Source organism: Rhipicephalus sanguineus, chromosome 3, assembly GCF_013339695.2.
Source record: "Rhipicephalus sanguineus isolate Rsan-2018 chromosome 3, BIME_Rsan_1.4, whole genome shotgun sequence".
Lineage (NCBI taxonomy): Eukaryota > Metazoa > Arthropoda > Arachnida > Ixodida > Ixodidae > Rhipicephalus > Rhipicephalus sanguineus.
The window spans coordinates 27,992,740-28,007,960 of record NC_051178.1 but is presented as its reverse complement, the minus strand read 5'-3'; the positions used below and the strand labels follow the sequence as shown (position 1 = coordinate 28,007,960).

The following is a 15,221-nucleotide window of genomic DNA, read 5'->3' as shown; positions in this document are numbered from 1 at the left end:
GAATAGATCTGACAATCTCTGGCTACTCGAGAGGGCACGGACGAAGAGGGACTTCAACTCATGACAGTTTGGTTTGGCTTGCAGCACACAACTGGAGGACTCGACGACGTGCAAGTGCGCGATGTAACTACTTATCAACTCGGGGACACCTAATCTGCAGTCTCCATTTTTTCTAAACTACATACGAGAAGCTCATGCTCTCCACTTCGCCGCAGTCGTCTTCAGCTTCCTTCTTTGATTTTTCATGCAATCGCATCGCTGTACACGGATGCTTTGTCGCTCCCATTATGCTTCGCTGCAGCATGACGCGCATGCGCTTGCACGTCATACCAGAAGGCGCTCGCATTCAGTGGCTGGAGGCCATCGTCACTCGGCGTTCATAAATCGACGGCTCTTTATTAATTGCATGACCTCCATTTTTATGCCGCAGGGTGTAACAAATGAGTTATGCACCAAATTTGCACGCTTGTTTAAAAGAAACGTAGGTTTAGCAAGTAACTTCCGTCTTTATGTAAGACTGTGTGAAGCCCGGTTGTTGCGAAATCACGACGATTGTCAATGTCTGCAAGGTGCCAGGTGTTTCTGGAAGTGAGTCGTCGTCAGCACGAAGGTAGCATAAAAAATCAGTTACTCTGATTGAGCCCGCAGCTCCCGTTGTGCGAAAAAAGCCGGCTAAACGTATGTGTGTATTGATTTACTTGAGCCTAGCAAGGCAACTGACGATGAATCCCTGCCGCTGGACACTGAACAGCTCCTCAGAATAAGTATAACACTGGTGCGCTCGAAAGAGTTAATGCAAGCAGGTTACTGTGTTTGGAGAACGAAAAATTAGAGAGGCTTACCACGTGTCTCCTGTGGTTGTCGAAATGGAGAAGGAACGCACTTTCTGTCTGTCCAATATATTCGTTTCTTCACGCTTTACAGCCAAGTTTATATAGCACGTTGTTCTAATCACAATTAAGGTCGTCTTTAATTACAAACACGAAGAGCGAATCGGAACCTTTGGCTGTATTTGTGGTCACCGTGTGCGGGCACACCATGCAGTGAGGTTTGCCACATGGTCTACAGTATTGATGGCGGTCGGATTTGTGTGTTTTCGCCCTGACGGCTGGGCACTTGGATTTTTCCTCACGGTCGCGAAGATACACAAAAACTACTACTGCCCTCGCCTCACTACTGACTGTGTCCATTACGTAAGCGCTTGTTGCGACTGCCAGTGACGGAGGATATCGCAGACTAGACTAGGCGGGCTTATGCAGCCCATCGAACCATCTCCACCAAATCGGGAGGACATTACTGGGGCCGTTCCCGACGTCGTCTTCCGGAAACAAATAGATCGTCGTAGCTACTGACTACCTCATCCGCACTGCCGAGACAAGGTCCCTTCCTAAAGCCAGTGCCGCCGAGATAGCAAAGTTCTTCGCTGAGAACATCGTCCTGCGTCGTTGCGCCCCAGAGGTTCTCATCACCTATCCACCTACGCGACGTCGAACACCAGACGTGGGATGCCATCCTTCCGTACGTGACCTTCGCATACAACAGGGCCGTACAACAAACGACACAGCTGACGCAATACAAGGCGGACTACGGAAGGTACCTGTTGACGATGCTCGATGCTATGCTGCCGAACATTACCGACGAAGAGAATCTCCACGTTGCTACCTACCTACTTACAGCGCACCGATGAAGCTCGACAGTTCGCCTCTTGTGTAATAAGAACCAGCAGAGGGTCGACAGCCTCCACCACAATCTTCGACGACGTAACAAGGAATACCATTCCGGAGAAACTGTTTGGTTCTGGACACAGATACACCGACGTGGACTAAGCGAAAAGCTTCGCCGAAACTTCGGGCCATACAAGGTGCTTCGACCTCTCGGCACTCTGGACTGCGAGGTCATCCCGGACGGCGTTACGCTCTCAGAGGTAGGTGCCGCACACGACCTGAAGCCGCCCATGTCGTGCACCTTCAACCATTTTATACGCGTTAGCCAACCTGATGGCTTCTTTTCGGCTTTCTTTCATATTGTTCTTTCTTTGTGTAGTGTTACCAAGGAATGGGCTTATTTACAGATGAGATGAAATCGCATGGAAGGATGAACAGTGCAATTGTGGTCAGGACTAGTCCGCTCCGCCCAACCACAGTGCCACAGAGGCCTAGCGCCGGCCCCAATACCCTCCCTCTTCTTCCGCATTTCGCAAACTCGCACATTTCAGTTACATTTTCTGCGGGGGAAAACGAAACTCACCGATTGACCTAAAGATGCCTATGATGGTGCTGCTTGAGGCGAGCCATATGATCAAATTGTGTAACGAGCGAACGCCGGTTATTAGCCGTCACTTGCACCACAGTGTATTTCACATCACATAGACGAGTGACTATCACGAATGGTCCAGAATAGTTGGTGAGAATCTTCCCGTACAGTCCCTTTTTTACGAACAAGCGTCCACAGCAAAACGTAGTCGCCAGGAGAAAAAATTGGCCGCGCATCTGTGTGCTTCGCTGTAAATGTCGTCCAAAGACGATAGTATTCTGCAGGCCGTACTAGATGAGTCATCCTCCTCTATATTGAATCGCCGCACCTGGCTCATAGCGTCACATTTTCAGCGGAGCCTAAGAAACACTAGGCTATTTAGAATTACGTATCTCTGTATTTTCTACTAAAGGAACACACCACGTAATACTTACCTATTGGTGTTGCGCCTGAGATATGCGTAATATTTGTTTTTTGATCGACAATGTTCACAAGTATGAACGCCGCTATCAGTTCAAGATGGCTGGGCGTTCAGCAAGTGCTTCGAATTGCCGGGTGACTGAATCATGTGACAGACAGACAGACAGACAGACAGACAGACAGACAGACAGACAGACAGACAGACAGACAGACAGACAGACAGACAGACAGACAGACAGACAGACAGACAGACAGATAAAAATTTCTGCGTTGAAGCATCCCAAGAAAGACTATCGCCTTTAAAAACTTACAGGAATGTGCCTGGCATTGTAGCGACTGTTGCTTCGTTCATAGGAGGACAGTATTCTAATGTGTGCGACTCGACGTGGTTTTTTGGCATGACAAAATGTCTGGGCGATGGAAAGATTTTCTTGATGCGAGAAAGGTAGTAGGGTGCATAGGTCGGCAAACTCACTCATGAGTCCACTCACTCAGACTCACTCAGACTCAGATGGAGCTGCGAGTCTTAGTCTGAGTGAGTCAGGGTGGGTAATATTTTGGTGAGTTTGAGTCCGAGTGAGTCCGGTTGTGAAAAATTTCAGTGAGTCTGAGTGAGTCCGTTTGAGGAACAATTCAGTGAGTCTGAGTATGAGTGAGCCCTAAGCGCAAAATATATTTCTTGATTGAGTCTGAGGGAGCCCCACACTTTTTTGCTGACTTATGGTTCTATCTAAACAACTTCAGAGTTATTAACAGCCTTATATCGGCTCACGTTTATACTCCTGTCGGCTCACACATACTTCAAAGCACTAGTGTTTACACGCCAGCTCAATATTTATTGATCAGAGGAGTGAGTCACGAAAAGGCGGAGGGGGGGGGGAGCAGGTGACACAGGTTGTTCTTGATAAAATTATCTCGTGAGAGTAATCTCTTTCAATAAAAATGCCCTTACTGGATTGCAACCACTGATAACCTATATATAAAGGTACGAGATTAAAAGGCGCCAAGTAGAGCACCATTTATGGTAGATATTGCTGTTGACATCATGGTTGAAAAAGCTAATTATGTGCTAACGGACTCATGACTCGACTCACTCAGACTCACTCACACTCAGATAGATCCGTGAGTCTGAGTGAGTCCGAGTGAGTAATATTTTGGTGAGTTTGAGCCCGAGTGAGTCTGGCTGAGAAAAATTTTAGTGAGTCTGAGTCCGAGTGAGCCCAGCTGAGGAAAATTTTGCTGAGTCTGAGTCCGACTGAGCTCCAAGGGCAAAATATATTTCATGAGTGAGTCTGAGTGAGCTTCACACTTTTTGCCGACCTATGGTAGGGTGATTAGAAAACTCTGCGGGTTTCGGGCTTAAAGGAGGGAAAAGGCGCATATCCAGCGACTTCATGCTTGGCAGTGTTGCATGCGTAAGTTACGAAAGGTAAGACGGCGTCCCAGTTCCTGTCGTCAGCATCAACATATATCGATAACATATTCTTAAGAGTGCGATTCGTCCTCTCGGTCAGAGCGTTAGTTTGCGGATGGTAAGGAGTGAAGTGGTGAACCACCAAGGCGAACCACAAAGGCAAAATTCTCTAACAACGTCGGTGATAAACGGCCGTCCTCGGTCACTAATGACAGCCCGTGAAGCGCTGAGACGCATCATGACCCGTTGCAGCAGAAAGGGAGAGACAACGCCCACTGACACAGGTGTAAGTGCCTCTGTTTCCGTACATCAAGTTAAATAATCGAGGAACAGTATAATATATTGGAGGCCGTATGGGGTCTTTAGAAGCAGTCCGAGCAAATTGATACCTTTTTTTTAAAGAGGAGATGTCGGGAGAGAAACGGGCTGCAAATAACCTGCCGGAGTGATCGTGGTTTGCTTGTGGCGCTGACAAACAGCATAGCTGGTGACATACTGTTTCATGGTCTCCCAGATTTTCGATAGCAACGGGCGACCGTCGTCTGTGTAGCTCCTGTTGTACATCATTTCATTAGAAATAGCAAAATGCTTTCCGCTGGAAGCACGCGCAGGTTACGTGAGGGCTTTGAAGTTAAGTTCGCGCTGTTGCTCGGTCTTGAAGCTTCTGAGATCTGGAATGCCAGGCGAGACAGAAATTAAAGTGTCGTCAAAGTAATCGTCGTCAGTATTTGTGTTACGCTGAAGGGAAGCGGGATAAGCAGTCAGCATCCGTGTGACATCATCCGCTCTTATAGGTCACAGAAAAGCAGCACTCTTCGTGGCCCTATGCCCAACGACCGAACCGGCGTTATGGGGCGCGGAGTCTAACAAACCAGCATACTGAATGACTCTGTCACCATTCTCGCGGCCGTGTAGATATGGACGGAAGTCCTGTATGTCGAAGGCGACTGCTAAGCACCCAAACTCGGTAACGAGGTAGTTCTCTGCTGTCGTAAGTGTACGAGCGGCGTAAGCTACGACATTCTGGCCGTCGCTGCAGATTTGCACGAGCACAGCGCCAGCACCAAGTCCACTAACTTCTATATGCAACTCATTGGAAGCTTCAAGATCAAAATGGTTCAGAATAGGTCATGAAGTCAGCAAAAAAGTTACACCACCTCCCGCTAAAGGGGACCATGAGGCGATGCGAAGCCGGAGCACTTGCACGATCGCGTTCCATTGGCGTTTGTTGGGCATGCTACTGACCTCGGGCATGCTACCGGCCTCACGTCGTGGAACTCGAAGGGGAACACTACGCGCGTCGTGTCTTCCCTCTAGCCGGGCCGGTAATTCTCGCAGGGCGAGCGGGGAACGCACTCTACACGCGCGAGAGGGGGGCAGCGTAGGAGAGGACAGAGAAGGGGAGGGGACGCGCATGCGCTGGCGCTCATCGCGGCGCTGCGCAGGAGAGAATTTTGGCATGTCGAGCCCGCATTTCAGAGGATTCAACTGAAGCAAGCGCTGGACTAAACGCGCGCAGCGCTCGACCTCTTGAAGGAGAGGAGACTAAAGGAGGAGAGTAGCGCATGCGCCGCGAGAGCAAAAGCGAGAACGCAGGAGAAGCGCAAGCAGGTGCTGGTAGAGAAGTGGAGAGAGTAACGCTCAGCTGTTGGAGAGAGGGAAGGAGGAGAGTTGCGCATGCGTAGTGTGAGTGGGGACTAGCACGCCGCGGGACATACCCCCGAGCAAGAGATTCTTTCGCATCTAAAACTTCATCTGTTGAAATGCAGCCTCACATTTATCAATTCACAAGTACGGCGCGTCTTTGTGAACAAGAGACTTCAGTGGAGAATGAACTTGTGCAAAATTCCTAATAAAACGGCGGAAACATGAGCAAAGACACAGAAAACATCACAGGTCCTTCACTGTTCGTCTCTGCTCAAGTTACGAGCCGCTGCGGTCTTCTGTGTGTCCGGTCGTATGTCTTGTTTGTCTACGAGAGAGCCAATTACGAGGGCTTCACGTTCACCACTTTTTAGAGTTTAAAACAACGCCAGCATTCCGTATGTAATCAAGCTCAAGGAACACGCCGTCGCTGTGCTATTGAAAAGCGCTTTGATAAATAATAACGTAACCTAAATAACACATGTAAATGTCCCCCTTTAGTCCACTAGACACTGCCCATAAATCTCTCGAATGTCGTTTGAGCATGGCACAAACGGAAGGGCAGAGCATTAAACTAAAAAAGACCGCCAGGTGTTGCAGCTGGGTCGCCCAGAGCGTTGTCACACTATGCATATTTGTTCCACTTTCATGTTTTCTTTTAATCATCGGGACGATGCTTTTTCAATGCTCCGTTTTGGATTTTTATATAACCAGTTCGTCACACGCGGAACCGCATCCCGCGCCCGACTGTCTGGGAACGTGCCAGATTATTTTAGAATATTCTTGTAAGCTTCAGTGCGCAACGCGAACAGAGTTTGTTCTGGAACTAACCTGGACACCAGCGATAGTGCTGGAATCTTCGATGCCACAGGTATAAAATGCGGACGCACTTTACTGCTGATGAGATTAACGACGGCCAACGACAGTGCTTGCGGCTATCAGTGTACAGAGTGTATTGCTGGTACTTTAACTTTTCATTTCCTGGGCCTAAGTTCTCCCGAATAGAGTTTCGTATTGAACACGCTGACTGCCACCTTCTTCAACGTCCCGACCACCTAACAATGTCATGTGACAGTACGCCCTCGAAGCAATGGTATCACATTTCCTATGTAAACCGGCGCGCACCTGACATGGCTTTCCCATGTAAGACGAGAGCATTGGCTGAGAGCTGCAGCTGCATTACGACAGGCGATATGAATGTAACTGCGCACACTTGTAAAGCCCGTAGCTCCGCTAAAAAAATGGTTCTGCGTCGCCTGAGCTCCCATTTCAAAAAAGCACGGAGTGAATTTAACAAAAATATGGAGCAGCTGTTTCAACACCCAAACAACTGAAACAACAGATTCAGCTGACCTGTGACGAACTTTCGTTCTACTTGGAACGAAAACGGATGCTTAGATCATTAGTAAAGGAGCGGCAAAACATTTCTATGTAAAGTGAATGATTTCAGGGTGTTGGTGAAATTAATATGTTGAAATGATAGACTAAGTATGCGACGATCTAGCATACACAGTAACAAAAAATGAAAGTAACGTTTTTTTGTGCAGCAAAGTGGGAACGGTAATAATATTCATCTTGGTTTTGTGGAGCGGATATTGAAGGAACACAGACAAGAGGATTAGAAAAGCAGATTGTACCACCTTTTCCAGTCGAGCTAAACACTATACTGCTGTGGTGGAACTTTACCACCACCTGTACGTAGAAAAAAAAAGTCAGTTTCGCCGCAAAGGCGAAGCAATGAATGCGTTAGCAAGAAAAGCGGTCCATGATGGACGCGCTGCAACTACCACGCGTCCATCGTTATCCGGCAGCTACTACCGCGCGAGCAGACAATGGAAAGGCAAGGTTCTCCCTGCGCAATTATTAGAAGAAGCGAGCGAGCTGGGCGACGCCTTTAAGTGCGCCCTTTGCGCTCCTCGCGCCATCTCGCTGGTAATGAAGAAAAGCTTATAAGCCAAAGAGTGCTTAACAGCGCAAACGACCGGATGGGATACAAGAGACGAGACAGAGCGCTGAACTGCCAACAATTGTTGGCAGTTCAGCGCTCTGTCTCGTCTCTTCTATCCCCTCCGGTCGTTTGCGCTGTTAAGCACTCTTTGTCATGTTATACCAACACGCCCAATCCTACTGTCGCTTATAAGCCCTTGCCGTCTCTCAGTACTGCGGTAAAGTGTGTGTATATAACGCTCGCCGTTAGCTACTTGAGGCATCTGCGTTTCGTGCCGTAGTGGTTAGCGCCACGCACTGTGGAACGAGAGGTCGCTGGTTCGATTCCGCGCTTCGAAAGCACTTTTCTGAATTAATTTTCTTTTGCCCCGCCACGGTGGTCTAGTGGTTACGGCGCTCGACTGCTGACCCGAAGGTCGCGGGATCGAATCCCGGCCGCGGCGGCTGCATTTTCGATGGAGGCGAAAATGTTTGAGGCCCGTGTACTTAGATTTAGGTGCACGTTAAAGAACCCCAGGTGGTCAAAATTTCCGGAGCCCTCCACTACGGCGTCTCTCATAATCATATCGTGGTTTTGGGACGTTAAACCCCAGATATTATTAATTAATTTGCTTTGTGACTTCTGTATATATCCACATACTTATACATATACGGCGCATGACGGCGGCGGCAAAAACCAGCCGAGACTGTCCATATAATTGCAATCGAAATAAAACACGCATTTTGCTCGCTCTAGCTGGTTTTGCATAATTACTATGCTATACTTGCGTATCCCACGTACTACATTTTGCAAATGTACTTGGCTGCGCGTTCTTCAACCGCTTTGGTGAGCTCAGGTGACGGCTCGATTCTTCTATGGGTCATGTTTCTCTTAAAAAAAACAGACTCAAGAAATCATGAACTGGTTTGCGCAACGCATATATAAATTGTCAATAAACATTGGATAATATTGTTCCAATCAAAGCATTCTTTACCTAAGGCAACACTTCTTGGATGTTCTAATTAGCATGTGCAAAAAAAGATGTCATTACTTGCATTCGAAGCACAAGTGTAATGAAAAATAAAGCGTTGACACCGGGACATACAAAATTAGAGCAATGATAGCTTAAGAGCAGCAGTGTGCTGGCGGAATTCTTCATAAGGAACACGAAACCTGTACTGCGCTTCAGCCATGTGTTTGCCTATGAGCAAAAATAGAGCCACTGCTGTTCTTTCTGTTGGCATTGCAGCACAATTTCTTGTTTAGGGAGTCTGTCTGGAGCAAAAGAATAGCAATGCGACGAAATGCACGCAAATATTAGCACACAAAGAAATACCGCCCGTCCCTTTTGGCTGGGCGTACTTTATGCAGGAGGCATTTACTGCAAACACTGCGCAGCCCCACCTGGTGCATTACAGTTAAAATGCGGTACATTGAATTTGGTAAAATGTTAAGTGTTCCAAGTCAAATATATTAAACATATAGGAAATTAATTCGTTTTGCCCAGTTTCAATTGTAATGCTGAGGAATAGTAACTTGGCTTTATATGCATTGCACCAATGTATCCCTCATTACGGTCATTACCTCCAATCCGTGCTTTTTCCTTTTAGATGCGAAGCATATTATGGCGGAGTTCAAACCGGTGGTGTGCGGCGCGCATGCGCAAACCCTCTCCACACACATCTCCACTTCCCCTCTCCACTCCCTTACCCCCTCTCCACTCTCTTTCTCCGTTTCCCCTCTCCCGTCACCCCTTTCCCCTCTCCCAGCCCCTGTCCACTCCACCTCTGAAACGCGGACTCAACATGCCGAAACGCTGCTTCGCATCCCCTCATGGTCCCCTTAAGCGGGAGATGGCGTGATTTTTTTTCTTCCGCTTGGTGTTATTTCACAACGAAGCCGATACAAAACACTACGTACATTCTCGATTTACGCATGCCCATCTCTCCAAGAGAAATACTTGGAGACGTGGAGAGCCGAGCTGACGCATAATAAGCGACAATGGAGCGATTGTGTGGCTACATCGGTGCGCCCTGACGTCTGCTTAGCACTGTCCACACTTCTCTGTTCGTTCAGTGGATTTCTCTGCGCGTGCTCGCCGTCTCGCGTGGCGTTCGTGCAGAGAGTGTGCAAAATTAGAATGTGTCACGTGAGCGTCACTTCGGCGAAACTTGGTATTAGCTTGCCGTGCACTTGGGACAGTTCTCGCGCTGGAGAAGTTCCACAGTGATGGACGCAACAAACATTTCGCTCGTCATATCTAGGGTTAAAAGCGTTAAGCTTGGCAAGCATTTATAATCTTCTTTCGCACGTACAGCATGTACGGCAAGGTTAGCTAGGCAGAAAATATCTGAAACCGCTGCAGAATATCGCGGGACTACAACATTAATATGGGGACGGAGTACCAGCGTTGCTGTATTCGCATTTCTGCCCGTCCACTTGTTTGTCTGGCGTGAGCGTCTGCAGACGGTGACACGATCTTCTTCGCGCTCGTGGTCATTAGATGTCTTCTACGCTTTTGCCCGGACCCACTTTCGCTGTCTGCATTCCCGTTGCTGCTATTAAAGCCTCTCTGCTTTTTTATGCTTTGCCGGCGAGAACGCTCTGCGCCGTTCAGGCGTTTCGCCTTCTCTGGCTTCTTGTACTGCTCGACGTCATACTACAGCTGTGCCACCGCACAACGCTGAGGAAAGCGGCGCAGCGTGAGCACGCTCCGCCAACTGCGCCGACACTGGCGCATCCAGGTGCGTGTTGGGGGCTGCAACACCACGCCCCTCCTCAAAGTTTCCCTGTTTAGCTTGTGTATCTACATATATACACGCAAACATAAAAATACACGCATGAACGTGCGCAAAAAGGGTGCTTGAACCCCGCCGCCGCAAAACATTTCTGGATACACCCTGTGCGCCGCGTTCATTTCCTGTCTATATGATAATTAGGGGTGTGCCAATATCAAATTTTTCGAATACGAATCGAATACGAATATCCACCTTCGAATATCGAATCGAATATCGAATATCAAAAGAAAGATGCCTCCACAGTAAAACTATTTTATTTAACATGTAGCTATTTGAAAAAAGAATTAACAGCCTGACTGGCAACAAAACCTACACTGCTATCTCCAGAACACAATGTCCTGGCTAGCACAATGCACATGACAACACAATCAAATATCACGGCACAATGAAAGTAATGAATACATGTTATCATGAAGAAATATGAGTTGCTCCACATGATCAGGCAGCAGGCGCTCCCTTGTAACAGAGACAACCCCCCCCCCCCCCCTGCCACTGAAGAGGCACGCTCGCTTGGAACAGGAATGGCTGGTATAGGGAGTTACATGGGGCAAAGCTTTGCCAGACTGGGGTATCTGAACAGTCCGCCACCAGTCACGTGGGTCACTGTCTTTCTTCAGAAGTGGTCCCGCATAGTGAACGAGTGGTAGTGCGGCACGTTACGCCGCATAATATTGAAAATGTACGGTTACGTGATCGCCAACAGCGCTGCACGTCGGAGATGCACCAGCAATAGATCATACGTATTGGGGCGCTCGTCGAAGGCAGATATCGTGCCTCCGTGTACTTACGATGTGTATCGCTCCTATCGGCAACGTTTTTAGCTATACGAACGCAGCAGAAATGTGGAAGACGGGTTATTTTATGCATGATAATCGAATCGCATATTCGAATTTCTCGAATATTCGAAGTTATCGATTATTCGAAACTTTGCGAATACACGATTTTCGAATCGAATACGAATATTTCGAATGTAATATTCGATGAATATTCGAAACTTTCGAATATTCGCACACCCATAATGATAATTTATTTCTTGCCTACATACGGTGTCTACATATGGACGCGAAAAGCCAAGAACACCCATCCTTCACGCCTTCGAAACCCATGGGCTAGAAGTAAAGAGTTGCGCTGTAAGAAGTTGAAAAATGGAGACATGTCCACGTCACTGTTTTGTTTTTTTAATTTTTGTTGTATGCTGCGTTTTCATTTTATATCACATGTTAGTCAGAGCTGGTGGTGCCGTTTCTGACGCTTTTTTTTTTGTTCTCGTGCTGTGTACGCAGCATTACATAGAGGAGATATTACAGTATGCATGTTGGAGAGTCGCTTGAATGCGCGAATTCAGACCAATTGTTTAACTCGCAATCTTGCAGAGGTCATATGTGCCAAAGGGAATTTTATCTCGACATAATTTTTATCAGATAGAGTGTCCCACTTCAATGTTCGCACTGTGCCAGATGGACGAGTAAATTCTTCACATTCCAAATTTAGCGCATTTCAAATGTGAGGCATGTCTACGAATTGACTAACATACTACATCAGAAAGCGGCGCACAAAGTACCGTCAAGCTTTTATTAGTGTGCGACTGCCCATCAGACTTTGCATAACATATCTGAGCTACAGTCACCGTTACATTAGATAGCTTGTCATTTTGCATGAAACAGGACGTGTTCCCTGTTTGCAGCGTCGTAATAGTATTGGTTGAACATCTCTTCACCACAAGTGCCTTTCAGTTATATTTGTTCTTACAAACATGGGTTATTCGCCCTACGCTGAAATTGAGCGCCCTAAACAACCCCACGTGGAAAAAGTTAAGCCGGAGTTCTCCACTACGATACGCCGCGTAGTGTAGCGATATAGCTGTTTAGTCACGCAACATTTGAGCAATTTTTGTGTTGAAATTCAATATCTACGCGAGGTACCAGCAAGAAAAGCTCATATGCTAGACATTATATGTTTCACAAGTTATGATCCATGGCTCCAAGATCTACAATAACCTCGGGAGGTTCGTCGTTAATTTGACGAAGTCCTTCCAGAAGTTCAACATAAACAATGTTGCCGTAGTATGTTCTAAAGTGCATATGGGAACACACATATTTCCATGTCCTCATCCTCGGTTTGTAAGCGACCCCACTAAATGAAGTGATGACCTATTCTTGCGATATACATTCAAGCCACAAAAACTTCGGTCGCATAAGCTCAATAATTACTTTAGCTCGCGGGCACAGAAAATTACAGAAAACCACAGATATGAAAGTTGAGTAAAAACTCTTTGCGATATCACTCTTGGTATGGATAAAACATTTCTAACCACGTAAAGGGGCATAAAAAAGCATTTACCTGTTCAGCTATGATCACTCCAAGGTTCCTATTGAGAACAAGCGTTAGCCTTTACGCCTTCAGGCCGTTTGAAAATCACTCACTGCCTTCTCCCTGAAATGCGTGAAGCGTTTGTGTTGCTGTCATGACAAGCTCAACTGTTATCATTGCAGTGGTTCTTGCAACCGAGATCTTACGTCTAGAGGTCGTGTGTAATCTCGCTCTCGAGAGCAGCAGCCTTATCGTGTCATTGACGTTACCTTGTGCGTAATGCGAAAAGACGACACCCTCCTTGTCTGTGTTACGTACATGATAAGCCGAATGCAATCCGGTGCACACATGCACTGAAAAAGCCATGTATAATAAAAAAAAAAGAAAACATACAGCCACGTTCCTAAGGGTGTCGTGATAACACCGCTATTATTCTATTCTCGCTCCTCTGCACAGACCCAGAGACACCTAGCTTACCCACAAATAATGGCGATTATACTGTCTCTATAAAGCAGAGTACGAAATGAACTTTGCCGAGAGCTGCTATACTGTCGTAATGTGTATCATACAGTGAGTAACTTCCTACCTACTTAAAGGCTATGAGAGCCGCATATTGCACAAGTTGGTAATTCACAACTTCAGTACGACTGCGCAAAAAAAAAAAAAAAAAGAAACGGACCACACAGATGGGTGTTTCTAGTTCTCTGTTGTCCATATCTTTTTTGTTGCGCAGTTGTACTGAAGTTAAGATTATGAAGTACGAGATGTGGACAAGAAAATCAAAAGAGCAATCTCACCTTTCCTTTTTAAGTTGTAATGCAGAGATAAATAAAGCTCAATTTAAACAACTCAGCAGCTAGAAACATCAAACAGAGCCAATATTCACTTGCTTGGCAAACTGCGAATGCTGCGCAGAACACGGACGATGCTTGAACTATAACGGGAAGACACTGGTACCTTGCTGTCCGGAAAAATCAGTGGCCTGGCGTAGCCCTGCACGGCTCAGCGATATTTCCGAAATTATTGCACCAGCTGCTGAAAATTGTTTTTCCTTGGATAACACGACACCAATCCAGGCTGACAGATGCTCCCAGCCTGTTCATATCCTGTCGAAGTACACGCCACATCAAAGTTCTTCTGCCTCGCGGCATTCGCGACCGTTCGCTCGCTGCGCTTCCTCTCTCTCTAGAACAAAATAAAACATTTGCAACACACACGTGTTTAAAAACAGATGTGCTGTTTCCGGAGCCGTGTCCTGTATTGGGTACGCGAGCATGCTTTCCTTCTAAATAAGCGTTCTTTTTCACTTTTTTTGTTTTTTCCCCTCATCTGAAATGCTCTATAGACGGTTACAACCTAAGAATCAGTACAAGCTCCGCCCCCAATACTGTGGCGCGCCTGTCGTTCATCTGTACGAGAGTCGTGTTTGGTGGTTTCCGTTCAAACCATAATTACGTTTTCGCTGCTAATGTAAATACTACGCATGTTACTATATAATGTTCATGGTCCCTCGTTAAAATCTTACGTTTGGCTGAGCAGTGAAGTCGCAGTCTTTACTGAAATTCACTAGGAAGTACAAGTTTTCTAGCAGCAAGAACATGTGCTTCAATGGGAAAGTCACTTGAAATACGCCAGACGTGCTCGACGCCACGTAAATGGGCGACTGCAATTGGATGGGGAATTTATGGAAATGCTAAGGACAGCGAAGGCTCTGGGTGGAGTTTACATCTGTTCTTAGGCTGTAACCGACTGTAGTTTCGCTTAGAATAACTTTTTCGGGGCATATCCTTACTTGCACGCCAGTATCTGTGAGAAAAAGGTCCATGTGCAACTGATGAAATTGGCCAAGTTGGAACAGTGCCTGTTTCTTTTATTTAAACAAAACGTATTTACAGTATCATCGTACTTTGAAAATGTGAAGTCGTATGCATTTTTTTTTTAGTTCAAAAGGCATTTTACGACTGGCGTTTACAAGGACTTGCTGATTAAAATATTTCTCCTGCCAAATTGTGCTACATGCTATATTGTTTGGTTTTACCAAGTTTCCTATAGGAAGCAACGATGACGGATTGAGCTTCGACACATTTGCAACTCATCAAATGGCTACTTGGTGGGTTGGCGTGGCTCAGAAGCTTCCATGTAACGTCGTGCCACGTAACATAATGATTGCTCGCTGACAGGACGTCTCGCTTTCTCACCGTCTCGCTTACTCTCTCGGTACAGATGAAGGTACACAATGCGAAATCACGCCATATTTGACGAAATGCAGCCATTTAGACCACGGGATAAACGGTAAGTTCACCGTTTGCTAAATGTTTTCAGTTGTGTGTGCTGTGCAGCTGTTTTTTTCTGAAAGGGACCAACGGGTGCAATAACTACGCGCCCGTCCAATCATCTGCTGCTGCAGCGCTCTTCGACCTTGCCTCCCAGGCACAGCAAATAGCTTGTGGATTGC

General features: G+C 46.7%; 1 protein-coding gene across 2 annotated transcripts in view; it reads right to left on the bottom strand.

The window, feature by feature from the left end:
• LOC119386516 (juvenile hormone acid O-methyltransferase) overlaps window positions 1-12,978 on the bottom strand; it is a 56,221-nt gene extending 43,243 nt beyond the window's left edge. The window contains exon 1 of one of the 2 annotated variants that reach the window (XM_037653782.2): window positions 12,797-12,978. The gene's annotated coding sequence lies outside the window, so the exon portion shown is untranslated. The remainder of the gene's footprint in view (window positions 1-12,796) is intronic. The other variant, XM_049413156.1, reaches the window with a different exon arrangement.
• Window positions 12,979-15,221: the final 2,243 nt, after the last annotated feature.